At 44.0% G+C, this 14818-nt stretch overlaps 1 protein-coding gene across 3 annotated transcripts in view; it reads right to left on the reverse strand.

Moving 5' to 3' along the window:
- Positions 1–14818, reverse strand: part of LMO1 (LIM domain only 1) — a 138865-nt gene that overhangs the window by 89393 nt on the left and 34654 nt on the right. The window contains exon 1 of one of the 3 annotated variants that reach the window (XM_048486297.1): positions 13308–13432. The exons of the other annotated variants lie outside the window; for them this stretch is intronic. The gene's annotated coding sequence lies outside the window, so the exon portion shown is untranslated. Of the gene's footprint in view, positions 1–13307; positions 13433–14818 lie in introns of those variants that run through there. 3 annotated transcript variants of the gene reach the window in all.

The following is a 14818-nucleotide window of genomic DNA, read 5'->3' on the forward strand; positions in this document are numbered from 1 at the left end:
TCATGATCATATAACACCAGTTCTTAGAGAACTACATTGGCTGCCAGTCGAGTTCCGGGTCATTTTCAAAGTATTGGTAATGACCTTTAAGGCCTTGAGAAGTGAACCTGCATATCTATGGGACCGCATCTCCCCATATTGCCCTACAAGACCCTCCGTTTGTCAGAGGAGAACCTCCTGGTAATCCCCAGCCCAAGGGACATCCGGCTGGCTTCAATGAGAGCCAGGGCTTTTACAGCCCTGGCTCCAGCCTGGTGGAACAAACTGCCTAATAATGTCAGGGCCCTGTGGGAATTATGTCAATTCCACAGGGCCTGCAAGACATGGCTGTTCCACCAGGACTTTTCCAACTAGCATATAGTGACCAGGCATCCCACATTTGGCGGGACCCACCCGATTTTTAACAATTTCTCCCGTGTCCCTCCGTGTTGTAAAAAAGTCCCAATTTTTGCTGGCTCTCCTTGGCTGTCTCGTGCTGGTGACGGTGACAGGGGGTGCCCAACGCACCGGGCGCACGGCTATGGGTCACGTGGGGGGCGCAAAATTCTCCCCCGGCCCCTCTCCCTTCCCCCTCGTCGGTCTGCTGCTCAGCTGTGGCCTCCGGCTTCTCCGCATCCCAAAGAAGCCAAGCCGGCAGCAGCCAGAGCAATCAACTGTGAGAGCCCTGAGCAGCCCTAAGCAAAAGGAGCAATTGACTGCTCAACTCCCCTTCCCCCTCCCTGCAGAGACTTGGAGCCTGAGGACTCACTCCAGTCTCCACAGCTAGCCTAGCAAGCAAAGGCAGGGAGGGGACGGCTGCATCTCAGAACATGGAGAAGCTGACCAAAGCGCAGCATCGGCCAGGCTGAGTTTACCTCCAATCCCCAGGGCCAGCCCAGGAGTCGGGACTTTTTGTGGGCTGGGATCTCCGCTCTGGTTTTCCTTCGGCTGCTTTGCTCGCTGGTGGATGGAAGGAGAGGGAGAGAACTTCCTCATGATCTCCCCAACGAGGTAAGGGGGGGGGTGAGAAAGATTGGGAGTTGAGAGGAGGGGGGTGGAGTGGTGAAATTGATGGGGGCTTTGTGTTGTTTGCTGGGGGAAAAACCAGTTTCGTTTTCTCTTAGCTCATCATGCAACGGCCCTTTTCCAGTCTTAATTGCTGTGTCTTTCAATGGCAATTCATAGGTGATGAACTTGAGCTGCTAAAACAATTCCCCTTCTTGTTTCTGTTGTTCTAAACCAAGGTCTCTGTTGTGGTATTCTGGAAGATGCTGGTTGAATAGTGGGGGGGGGGGGGGGGGGACTTTGGATTGTTGCTAGTATTAAACGTTAGCTTAGCAGAGACTCTCAGTTCTTGCTTTTTTGCTTTTATGGTGCCTGACCCAGTTCAGTGAAGGCTTCTGAGCTTATGAAGAGTTTCCATTATTATTCTCAGAACACTAGAACCAGGGGGCATCCATTGAAAATGCTTAGGAGAAGATTTAGGACTAATAAAAGGAAATATTTTTTTCACGCAACACGTGATTAGTGTTTGGAATATGCTGCCACAGCAGGTGGTGATGGCTGCTAACCTGGATAGCTTTAAAAGGGGCTTGGGCAGATTGATGGAGGAGAAGTCATCTATGGCTACCAATCTTGATCCTCCTTGATCTGAGATTGCAAAGGCCTTAGCAGACCAGGTGCTCAGGAGCAGCAGCAGCAGCAGGCCATTGCTTTCACATCCTGCATGTGAGCTCCCAAAGGCACCTGGTGGGCCGCTGAGTGCCAGATTAGATGGTCTCTGGTCTGTTCCAGCAGGCTCTTTCTTATGTTTTTACTGACTGTTGTACTGAGAGACCTTACACTTAGTCCCCCTTCCAGTTTGTTGAAATAAGCTAGTCATATGAATGGCTGTCCCCTTCTCAAGGCTACCCTGGGCTGTTTCAGTTAGGCTTGAGTTTTGGAGGGGCTTTTTCCTTCAAAAAATAAGAAGTTTTTGGGATTTTTTTTCTGTGTGGAATCTGGCCAGTTGGCCTGTATATTTAAGCATCAGTTTAGCATCAATTTCACCCACAGCCCCCACCACAAAAGAGATTCTTGTGTTTTCTGTGATCTGGGAGAGGACTCAGTTCTTTGGAAGCCTGCTCAATGCCAGCACCAGGCCACTAGCCTTGGAATCTGGCCAGTTGGCCTGTATATTTAAGCATCAGTTTAGAAATTTAGTGCCCCAGCTTTCTCCTGTGCATGTTTCTGAGAACTCCTGTCCTTTATGTGGCTTCCAAAAGGCCAGAAACTTTTAAACGTGACAGGAAACCTTCAGGCTTCACTTTTGTCTACTAAGAAGACAAGAAAAATGTCAATGCAATCTGCTTATTGTAGTTGTGTAGCCCTGGAGGAAGAAGGTACATCAGTAGGTAGAAAGTTAAAGACCAGAATCTCCAAGATAGCATTCTCAGAACTGCTATCAGTTCCATGCACAGATCCACTGAGCAGGCAGAAATTAGGGGGCTCAATGCATGATGAGGAAGTGATGCAAGAAGGAAAGCCTTAGATTTAGTAGGCACTGGGGAGCAGTGGCATAGCCACCAGGGGCCAAAGGGGTGTGCGATGCACCTGGCGCATGCCTGAAGGGGCTGCCAAAACCTCAAAAATGCATTTTAAAAATATTTTAGTGTTTTTACTTTGTCGGCCTGCAGGGGGCGCAATTTTTAGACTAGCGGCACCAAAATTTCAGGTTATCACCAGGTGACATTCCTGATGATATCAGCCAGGTTTGGTGAAGTTTGGTTCAGGGGGTCCAAAGTTATGGACCCCCAAAAGGGGTCCCACCATTCCCCATTGTTTCCAATGGGAGCTAATAGTAGATGGGGCTTCCCTTTGAGGGTCCATAACTTTGGACCCCCTGAGCCAAACTTCACCAAACCTGGGTGGTATCATCAGGATAGACTCTTGCTGATACCAGCCAGGTTTGGTGAAGTATGGTGGTATCATCAGGATAGACTCTTGCTGATACCAGCCAGGTTTGGTGAAGTATGGTTTATGGTTTACTATTAGCTCCCATTGGAAACAATGGGGAATGGGAGAACCCCTTTTGGGGGTCCATAACTTTGGACTCCCTGAACCAAACTTCACTAAACCTGGGTGGTATCATCAGGATAGTCTCCTGAAAGTAGCCTGAAATTTTGGTACTGCTTAACCATTGCTCCCCTGACAGGCACACTCAATTTTCCCCCAGATATTGGTCCCTTCTGGTCCCTTTTGAGTGGATTTAAAGGGAGAATCTGGGCTCCCTAGATAAAAAAAAATGAAAGTATTGTTGAAGGCTTTCACAGATGGATTCAACTGGTTGTCGTGGGCATTCTGGCCGTGTGTCGGTGGTTTGGTAGATCTTGTTCCTAATGTTTCGCCTGCATCTGTGGCTGGCATCTTCAGAAGCGTATCACAGAGAGGAGTCTGTAATAAGAGAAGTCTGGACACAGTGTATAACAGACTTCTCTCTGTGATACACCTCTGAAGATGCCAGCCACAGATGCAGGTGAAACATTAGGAACAAGATCTACCAGAACACGGTTACGCAGCCTGGAAAACACACAACAACCCACATTGAAAGTGATGCTGTTTGTGGGGTGGGTGGGGAATCTACCCTGAAACAGCATCATTTTCAATGTTGTTTAAACTAGGGAGCCCAGATTCTCCCTTTAAAGTGGATTTAAAAGGAGAATCTGGGCTCTCTAGTCTAAACAACATTAAAAGTGATGCTGTTTCAGGGCGGATTCCTCCACCCACCCACCCCCAAACAGCATCACTTTCAATATTGTTTCAACTAGGGAGCCCAGATTTGTGAGTTGAGGCATGTGTTCAGATTTGTGAGTTGCGGCATGTTCTATAATGTGATTGTGACTTTGAGATGACACGGTGCAAAAATTGTTCTTTGGTCATAGTGGGGAGAGGCCTTTGGTCTTGGGAAGCCGTCCACAGGGTAGGGGCACAAAACTCAGATTTTGCACCGGGCTCCATTTCCCCTAGCTACACCTCTGCGCCCAAGAAAGGGCTTTAACGAGGTTACGGGAGTGATGTTAGAGGGCTGCAGCTCTGCTGAGTTAAGGTATTTGAAAAAAAGGATCTGAAGCACCTTTTCTTATCGTCCATTCGGGTTAAACGGAAAGGTGTGCCTTGGGGTATTGGGTCCCTTGACATGTTTTGTGCCTCCCGGGGACCCTGAGAGCCTGGGTAGGTCTGGCGGCGGGGCGCGAAGGTCAATGGTGTCCCACTTTACCAGTGTTAAAATCTGGTCACCTTAAACTAGCAGGCTGGATTGTTTGAATGAATTATAAAATCTTTTTGGTCTCCGGGGATGGGAAGGAGGGAAGGATGGATGGCGGGAAGGATAAATTGTGTTACTAGTTATTACTATCTCAGCATTTATTTTAAACTAAATTATTTTACTTTGAAACTGTTTGATTGTAAATGTGGATTTATATTTTTAGTATTGTGGAATGTTGATTTATGTTGTGACCCGCCCAGAGCTCTTCAGGGATATGGCGGGATATAAATCCAAACAAACAAACAAACAAATAAATAAACAAAGTAAGCAAAAATGTAAATCCCACTCAGGCAATGATACAGTCTTCTAAGTAAATGTGCTTGTCATTGAGGTGTCATTTTCATGTATACTGTGGAATGTACAGCTTCATAGAGATGATGCATTACAAATACATATAAGCAATAAGTCACAAACTATGTCAGAGCACATTAATATGACATGTGTCATGGGCCAGCCAGGCTCAACTAAGCCCAGAGATTTGGAGGACTCTTCAGATGAACAACCAGATGGTGGTACAGCATTTCACCCCAACCAACAGCAAGAGGTGGTGACCGCTGTGGGATCAGACCCAGGGCCACAACTGAAAACCAGCACAGAGGCTGTGGGCTGGGACCTCAAGCCACAACCAGGGATCAGCAGTGAAGCTCCTCAGCCTCCCAGTTCCAGGCCAGTCTGAGGGAGCCTGGCTTACGCTTTCCCTCCCCCCACACCTCCCGAGCCTTGTAAGCGGTACAGAAAGCTGCCAGTATGCCACAAAACATTATTTATTAAAAAAACCAAGTCTCCTAAGAGTCCAAATTATTCTTCCTCTCACAAAAAGGGCTGCCTAGTGCATCTTTGAATCCCTAACTGTTCTGGATTTCCTTCAGTTATTGGCCCTTTCTGCACCACAACGGTGCGGGGGTGCGTTGGCATAAACAATGCCGATGCACCCCCTGGGACCGTTCGAATGGACGGTTCCAGGAGTGCGGCATGCGGTGGCACAGTCTTCACACAGGCTGCGCCGTCGCCGAATGCCTACCTTGTCTCATGGCTTCCAGCTCATCGCAGAAGCCAGGGGACACGCCCCTGCAGCCTGGAGCGACAGCTCTGGAGTTGCAGGCCAGGGGGGCGTGTCCCCTGGCCTCTGCAACTAGCCGGAAGCCAGGAGACAAGGTAGGGGTTTGGGAAAGGGGGGGAATGGCGCCTTCCAGCCGCTGCCATTTGCACAGCAGCGGTTGGAAGCTGCTGTTTCTGAAATACAGCGGCTTTGCACCGCTTGGGGGTTGCGAGGCCGCCGCCGCTGCATCACCGTGCGAACCACTCCCCAGGGACGCTGTTTTTAGCATCCCTGGGACGCTGTATTTCGCCCGTGCGGAAACAGCCACTGAAATATTAATTCCTCACCCTCCTCCTACAAAGGGGGTTGAAGAAGGCTTACATTAATCCTGTAAAAATCAGTATGCAACATTTTAAAATATACTGAGAGTCCCAGTTCTCTCAGAACTCTCTCAGCCCCACCTACCTCACAAGGTGCCTTTCTGTGGGGGTGGGGGAGCAATTGTAAACTGCATTGAGACTCCTTACAACAGAGAAAAGGCTGGGCATAAAAACCAACTCTTCAAAATATAATAAAGCACTGTAACTAACTATACAATATATTCTCATAAAAACCCTGCCAACCAATCAACAATTAAAGGCCCTTTTTAAAAGCACCACCTTATGTGATTTTCTAAAGGTATACAAGCACATACTGCCTACAGGTACACAGTGTCATGGTCATATTCATGGTGGTGCTGCACCTGTCTAGTCAGTCTTGGCTAGGAGGTGACCGATAATTCTTCCACATTTCTATCCTGGTCATGATTGGATTATTTATAGTGCCAAAATGCAGAACTTCAGAAGACATACACAATTAACTTGTGCAGAAACATGGAAGGTGGATGATCTGAGTGTACTTGGTTCTTATGCTTGCACACTCTAAAATTAATTTTTGGATGTAAGATTGAGCAGCTCCCCATATAAATTCAATATAAATGTGTCCCATAAAAAGTTATGAACCACTTGTTACAATGGGAAGGGGGTTCCAGTAAAAACTCAACTGTCCCAATAAAGGACAGACAATGTAGGTGATATCATCTGTGTAGCATGTTGGTATAGCACAACACTATTTTTTTTAATCTTCATTGTCAATGAAAAGACTGTGAAAAAATTTCAATTCGCCTCTGCAAAATGTTAGAAAACATGCCATGTACTGATACCAGGAAGACAAATATTAGCCACCCAAAAGACAGTTTGCTCACTTTTAAATGATGGAAAGTCGATTTGCATCATAATTACAACCAAGACTGGATAGTGTGACGTTTAGTTAAAGCAGTAAACTACTATAATAAAAATGCACCTGGGGAATATTTAGAGAAAGCACTAATGATTTCTTCCCTAGTGGTTAATAAATTCACTTCCAGATCAATTTGTTCATGATAGAAACTTAAGAACATAAACAGTTACACAAGCACATTAGAGTGTGTCTTTTTCAGTATAAATGATTTATTACAATGATTAGCAGCACATAAACAATTTAAAATACAACTCTAATTAGTTTTTTTGGAAGAAAAGGGGGTAAAAAACCTTCCTAACTCTCTCTTCACTTATGTTTTACTTTTCTAAGTGTGTACTTTTTAATTAAATCCAAATGTCACAATAAATTTAAAGTGTTTTATTACCACTCTGGCTAACTAAGCCATTCATGCAAACACCCATTATATTAAACCAGATGTAGTACCAAAAGTGGCTGGAGAGAAGAGGGAGAGGTGGGAAAAGAGGCAATCATTCTGAATTTGACAAGAGACTGTGCAAAAGGTTTAAATGCCACAAGATTTCTGCCTGGCATTTTCAATTTTGCCAGAAAAAGTTAGTGAGTTAATTGATGTCTAATAACATTTTCAAGATTGAAAGCATTAAAATGTCCCTTCTTGAGCTGGAATTGCAGAGGAGACATAGAGAAGAACCTCGAAGAATGGCGTGTGTCTTGAGACTGGGACTTTTCTCATAAACATTTCACAACTCCAAGTGTTAAAAAGTTAGTTTATCATCTGCATTAAACTTTATATTCTGGATAAATGCACTGATGTTTATCTAGTGGGGTGTTCCAGGAAGCACCTGGGTGAGAAATCTGTACATCTTCCTATCATCCGTTCACTGAAAAATTTGAACAGAATCCTCAGATGCTTTGCCCAGAGTGGAGGGCAGAAGGGACTGCTGGTTGGGAGCCCAGCCAGTGGGGGGGGGGTCTGCTGCCCCTGGCCTTGGAGAGCTGTTTTTATAAGCACTGAGGCTAGGGGGCGGGGCTTGTTGAGGCATGCCCCCCCTCGGATGGTTGGGGGCATGGTCTGGCCCTGAACCCCCCCATAAAAAATCTATACCTATGTCCCTGGTATCTCAGTAACAGTACATCCAAATAAAGTCTTGCATTTGATACACAGAGCCATCTGTACAAAATAATTACTGTAAGTGCTACATTCCAGAGCTTCCCTACCTTTTTGAGCCTGCAAGCATCTTTGGAACTCCAAAACTGAATGGTGGGGGCAAGCACAAGAAGTGGAACCAACTTCAAAACTGCTTCCACAAGAAGTGGAGCCAAACACAAAATCTCAGGGAATGAAATCATGCATTATTCTAACAGTTGCTCAACATTTCTGCCAGAAGATCTGTTTAACAGGATGCTTTCAGTCGAACAGTGAAGATCCTTGTGCGAAGGTGGCTGATACTACCTAAGCATCTTTTTTAAAAAGAAGCACAATCACATCTCCAGTGGCTAATCAGAAGCCCTACTAGATAAAACTCCCACCTGACCCTGCCCACTTCCTAAGAACGCTCAGCAGGCACCTGGAAAGGTGTCTGTGGGCACAGTGGCATGCATGGGCACTACACAGGAATCCCTGTTCTACAGCTGTTAGCAATTTTGTCAAGGGAGAGAAAGAGAGAGAGAGATGAAATAGATACATAGTTGAGCAAGTACCAGTTTTAAGTATTCCACATTTTTGTCAACAGATAGGTAGACAAAACTGTCTACAATATAGACAAGTGGACATCTCTGCCTGGTCACTGACACAAGTAATCTCTGCAAAAGAATCAACTGATAATACACACTGCAGGCCCTCTTCCTATCTGGCTGACTGTTACAATGTAAGATGGCTCACAAAAGCTAGACAGTGCATCCAGAGATCCCTCGCTCCCAGTCCTCCCATGGTGGGAATGGCAGGCATGGGAGAGATCAAGTACAAACTGCAGGCACTGAAAGCATTAGCAGCTGTTCCTCTAAGATGTCCCAAATTTTTCCTAACTAATTTCTTCCCCCCGGATTATTTTTTCTTTCCTGAGTCTTTTCAACTTCCCTGTTCTTAAAGAAAGAAAAGTGTGTTTAAAAGATAATAGGATTAAAAGAAAGAAAAAGGCCAGCTTCTGAACATACATGTATTGAGAAGAGGTCATTTGCCAAAAATACCACCTGCTAGCATCCATATTGTTTGCCTGAAAAAGCCTATTGAGAACTGTAAAGGACACCACATAAAGGATTTCTAAAACAGATTACTTAACATTGGAGGGAGGCAGAAATGGTCTATATGCAACCAACTTCTTTCAGACAAGTTTCTCTTTTCTCTACTCTCTCTCCCTCCCAAAATCTAACAATTAAAACTTTGTTCCCACTTCAATTTAAAAATGTTTCTATGGACTTTCATATAGCAACTTTGATAAAGCACAGTGGAAAGAATAGCCTACTGTTTTGAACTAGGACGAAAAAATGAACTTTTCTTCAGGTTTCCCATTAAAGTTATCACCTACTCCACCTACTGGTGGATATCTAGGTTGAAATCCTGAGTAGACCCCTAGTTCCCTGTTTCAATTAGGGCCAGACTGGATACAATTTTTAAACACAGAGGTTCTATGCTTAAACCCAAGACCACTCTCTTAGTACAGGAAGAAGGTGGGTAGGGTGTGTGATTTTAAATGCAAGAGAGGGTTGTCAGGCTGCAGCCTGGAATCCTCAGGAACAGTTGGTAGGACAAGCACAAGGCATGCAGGCATCAAACTGGTATACATCATTTCTGGCTAGAGAAATCACCTTCCAGTTGGAATTTGGAGATCCCTCAGAATTACAGTTTATCTCCAGACTATAGAGATTAATTCCCCTGGAGAAAATGGATCCTTTGGAGGGTTGACTCTATGTCATTGTACCAACTGAGGCCTCAGTCTTCCTCAAGTTCCATCCCCAGATCTCCAGGAGTCTCCCAACCTGGATCTGGCAACCCTATTCCCCATCCCCAGCAAGTGGTCAGGGAGTCCTGGCAGAAAACCAGAAAGTGATGTCATGGCATGGGAGAAATGATCTCTGACTCCTAAAGGATGGTATCATTTCTGGTTTCTGCAATGTCAACAGCACATTCCCCCCAATTTGCTGTCATTTTTCTCAGCTCAGGCAATGGCAGGCAACAACAGAGATTGCCAAGGCCTCCCACCACAGCAGGAGACCTGGCAGTCCTATGTGAAGAACCAAGAACCTCTCTAGGGTTGTCAACTTCCAAGTAGGGGCTAGAGACCTCTCAGAATTACATGGAACAAAAATCAGTTCCTCTGAAGAAAATGGCAGCTTTGAGGGTGGACTCTGACATTATATCCCTGCTGAGTTTCTCCGCCATAGCCCAACTCTGCCCTCCTCAAACTCCACTCAGCCCCCCTCAGACCTCCAGGAATTTCACAGTTTGGAGTTCATAGCCCTAGATTTTCTTCTGCATCCCATTTTCACCCTGCATCCTTTTCACCAGACTACTTTTTCTCCTGGGTAAAGTAACTTCCTCTGTCAGAACTTGCCTATGGAGAACTGTTTGGGGACAGAGGCTGCAAAAGCTTTCCTACAGTGGAAAGGCTTTTGAAGATCTCACTTGAGTAACTTTGGCGTTTTCCCCATGGACCAAATATCCTGGGATAGATCCGGGATCATACATACCGAGTTGTTTTTATCTCGGTTTCTCCCTTTGCACGACTGAATATTTCCATGAAGGAATCGAGTTAAGACCGGAAAGAAGTATTCCAGTTTCTTTCGCCCAAGTCCACCTTTTTTTAAAATGCATGCTCAAACAGTCCCAGTGTGCTGCATTCTGATTGGCTCTTCCCCTCCAAAGGTTTGTGATTGACTGATCCACAGCAACCATAGGAAAACCAAGAAGGACACACACACCCTTTTCTCTAGGTTTGCAAGGGATCTGATGCTCATGTCCACCCCTCTCCTTTTCTCTTTGCAAAAGGAACCAAGGGTCAAGTCCACCCCCCTCTTTTCTCTTTGCGATAGGAGCCGATGGTTGTGTCCACCCCCCTTTTCTCTTTGCAAAAGGAGCTGATGCAAGACGTTCCCTTGCTCTCCGGTGAGAGAGATGAGGGCTGGGAGGGCTGGCCATGACAGAAGAACATGAGGTAAGAAGAGGAGACCAGGGACGCAGGCTCAGTGGTGGGAGAGCAGGGGGTGAGGCGGGAAAAGTACAGCAGTCTGTCTCCCACAGTGTTCGCATGGGAGCGGGATTGGTGCGGAGTTTTCAAAAGAAATGTTAATTTTACTGTTTTTTTTTAAAAAACCTGGGAGAAGGGAAATCTTGCAAGTCAGGCCCGATTTAGGAGCAGAAGAAGCCATGCGAAATTCATGGGCAGACCGGGATAATTTGCCTCCCTATCCCGGGATATTATGTCCATGGGGAAAACACCTTTGTAACTTCTAAAACCAGACTCCTTTTTTCCTTTCTAAATGATCAGGTGTTTCTGTGTTTATTATACACCAAGAACTGCTTCAGTCTGACCTAGTTGGTTCTAAAGTTATTTTTAATTAATGTTCCTAATATTTCATTGTTTTATTTGAGAGCTGCACAGAAGGCTTTAGAACCACTCAGCTTGAGCCCCAAGTATTTAAGCATCTTACAGTGAACAAGGAAAAAATAAGGTCCTGGGTGAAGTACTCCAAGTTCTGCTGATATTGTAGCACTTATGGAACAGAGGTAGAGCTGAGGATAAAGAATACAACCATCAAAGTTTCCAGTTAATGCAAGTCAAAATAAACAAAAATCCGTCTTCATTCAAAAAGAAAAGTTATCTCCAAAGACATAGATTTCCAAGGAAAAATGCTTCTACAAACTGCTCTCCTATAGCTGTAGAACCAAGTAGAAGACAAAATAAGGCAATGGGCCAAGAAGTACTGTCATGTCTGTTTACCTTTTAAACAAGGGGGAAAGCCAGAAGTATTGTATATTATAAGACAGTTGAGGTTCTCTTTTATTTATTTATCAGTAACAGCATATTTGACTGTTATACTCTTTCTCACTGAAAGACGACTAGAGGCTTGTAAATTAATCCATCATTTACTGGACTGTCATCATTCTAGAATGCTCCGCTTGGGTTGTAAATAGGACAGTTGAGGTTTTCTTTTATTTATTTATCAGTAACAACATTCTTGACTGCTGTACTCTTTCTTGCCTAAAGATGACGAGGCTTGTAAATTAATCCACCATTTCCTGGACTGTCATCATTCTTCCTCATTCATGTGTTTGGGTTGTAGTGCCTTGGGGACAAAACTAGGTAAGCCCCAGGACCCAAGCAGAGCATTCTAGAACAAAGAAGGTCCAGGGAAGGGCAGATTAATTCACAGATCTTCTGTCATCTTACAGTGAGAAAGAGTATATACTTCTGAAGAAAGAAACTGTCCCAACAATCAGCTAATGATATATAAGAGAGATGAAAGAGACTAAAATCAGGGAGCAGAAAGAAGTTCGGTGGAGGAGTAACTATTCAATTTTTTTTTACCTTTCTGCAGATTGTGTGCTCAGAATCATGTCCCACCAGATCACTTTCCCATCTATGCAGTAGCAGCAGCAGCAGCAGCAGCGTTGGATTTATATCCCCCCTTTCTCTCCTGTAAGAAGACTCAAAGGGGCTTAAGTAATAGAATGCTGGTGCTAAAACAAAACAAAAAAGCCCTTTGATTGCTCTGAAACAGGTGGAACTCTGGACAGGTGAAGTTGGGAGGAGCAAGAAAATTTGAAGAGAATGAAGCACCACCTTGTCTGCTTTCATTTCAGAGGAAGGGGGAAATTCGAGCTTTGCCTGTTCTTTAGAGCCATGGGGCTTTTGGAATCTGTGGAATTGTGATTGCAGGACTGATTAAATCCTATGTGTAACTGCAAATCAGCCACAAAGGAAATGTAAGCTCATAGCAGACCACACGTGCATAATAGGCCAATGTCTAGGTAAAGGGAGCTAAAGTTCTATCCATCTTGCTTTGGTATGTTTATTGCATTGATTTCAGCCCCTTTCTCCCTTCCTGGCTCTGACACCGATACAGGAGGCTGACGCCAAAACTTACTGTGCCGGGAGAAAAATGTTTACATCAGCAGAATACAATGAAGTAACAAAATAAAGGTGAAAACTAAGTTTCCCATACCTATATGCTTATGTTTTTGCTTGCAGTTATACCCACCCAAGCACGTTTCTGCTTTTTTTGAGGAAGCTGAGAAAACACATAATGTTTTCTTGTCTCTGCTGTACTAGTGATAATATTAACTACTTTCCAAGGTGGGGAGGGGATACTTTTTCATATCTGTTTGAAAATTAGCAAGGGGGATCATCACATGTTGTGGCTCCAGCCCCTGAAAATTTCTTCCCAATGAGTGGAAAGGAAAAAGTAATTGCTGTTGAAAATGTGTTTTCTGTTGAAACCAATATCCCACTCAGCATTGCTTTCTGTATTGGACAACCACGCACAAGCAGGAGCTTGCAGAAGCTTTCTTCAGCCTCCTGTATCCCCTGAAAAGCTGTTCCTGAAGGCTTCAGGATCTGGGTAACGATGCAGCATGGGGGAGACTGGCAGAAATTGTCCCTCCCCCGCACATGCACACACAAATGCACACACAAGTTCCTACTCCATTCGGGCATGGCACGACAGTTACCATCACTGCCCAAACCTTTTGCCAACCACCCCCCATGCATCTCACATGGTTCTTGGGGATACCTCACACAGCCTTCAAGATCAGCTTTGCAGGATGCTGCAGAAAGAAGGGGAAGGAGGAAAATGTCACTTCCGTAAGCTCCTCTGGTTGCTCATTGGAGTCCAACAACAGACTGTTTCAGTAGATATGCAAATGCCATCCTGAAAACCAATGGAACACTTAATTTAGCAAAAACAGTAATGACTAAGTCATTTTTATGCATAGTAATAAAAGAAAATCTTTACCACTTTATGCTACTATCTAGACAGTTATATCACAAAATGAACTGACAAGAATGAAATGAAATATCAAGTGTTCTTGCATTCTTTATGTCATGTGGCAGATGCACAATTTTTATTTTCCATTCCCATTACTGTACACTAGACCTGTGGATTAGGAATGCCAATAGTAACTTCTCTGTACATAACATCTACTGAGCTTTGTAATAAATTTGGACCAGTGCAAGTACAATGCTCAATAATTTAGAAAATGAGAACTGACCACAAGATCATGTGTTAGAATGGGTCACTGCTAAAGATACACGGATGAGTAAAAATGTCATGGATTCTGCAACTGTTCCTGAATGCTAAACCAGCATTTAGCATAAAGTTTATACAAACACTGAAGGGCAAATTGCTAGATTCAGAAGTTATTTTTTAAAAAAACATTTTAAACAATATTATTTCTGTCAAAGCTGTAATCTGTACTGAAATTTTAAAAAGACAAATCCTGCATTCAAATACAGGCAAACCTTATAAAAAGAGTGTGAAAATGGAAACAAAAAACCAGGGATTGTTTAAAATGGGTGGAAGGGTGATACATATCAGGAGAAGCATTTTATCACTAAGGAGTAGATAAAAAAATGAAAATAAGCATTACGTGCATTACCTTGTATGTTGGTACTGTCAGTTAAAGTACTGACAGCTGGAGGGCTAAAAGCTCAAATGGAAGCCCACAAGTATTATGCTAAGAATTAACAGCAGCTATTTGAAAATAGCCCAATCAGTACTGCAAGAAAGAACAGAATTTGAATCAAACCTAACTCAATCCACAAGCAGTTAAACTAGTATTAATCTATTGACCCATTCAAGTCAACTGGGACCTTACAGTCCTTGTAGAAGATCGCTCTGCCTCTAATCAGATTCTTAGTGAATTCTAAAGAGCTACTGCATACATCAGTTTGTAAACTTCTCTCTTGAGGAAACCAAGATTACTTCTGAGCTAGCCAATTATAACATCACAGAAGGTGTGTTTTAAAGCCATAACGAGATGAATTGTAGGGGGACAGATACATTTAAATTACATCTGAAAGAAGGCAATGAGACCCTCAAAAATGTTATTCAAGCAACAAAGCCTCACAAAATGGGCACTCATGCAGTCATGTTTATTCACACTATAAAGCAGAACTCTCCAGGACAAAAGCAGTGGCTGTGGAAGATTGGGTGTTGGAAGTTCTTCCCACTTCCTCCTACTTCAGTTTCTCTGGGTCTTGGGCTGAGCAAGCAGAGTTAACATATTTATGTGAGAACAACCA

The sequence above is a fragment of the Sphaerodactylus townsendi genome, linkage group LG02 (assembly GCF_021028975.2).
Source record: "Sphaerodactylus townsendi isolate TG3544 linkage group LG02, MPM_Stown_v2.3, whole genome shotgun sequence".
Lineage (NCBI taxonomy): Eukaryota > Metazoa > Chordata > Lepidosauria > Squamata > Sphaerodactylidae > Sphaerodactylus > Sphaerodactylus townsendi.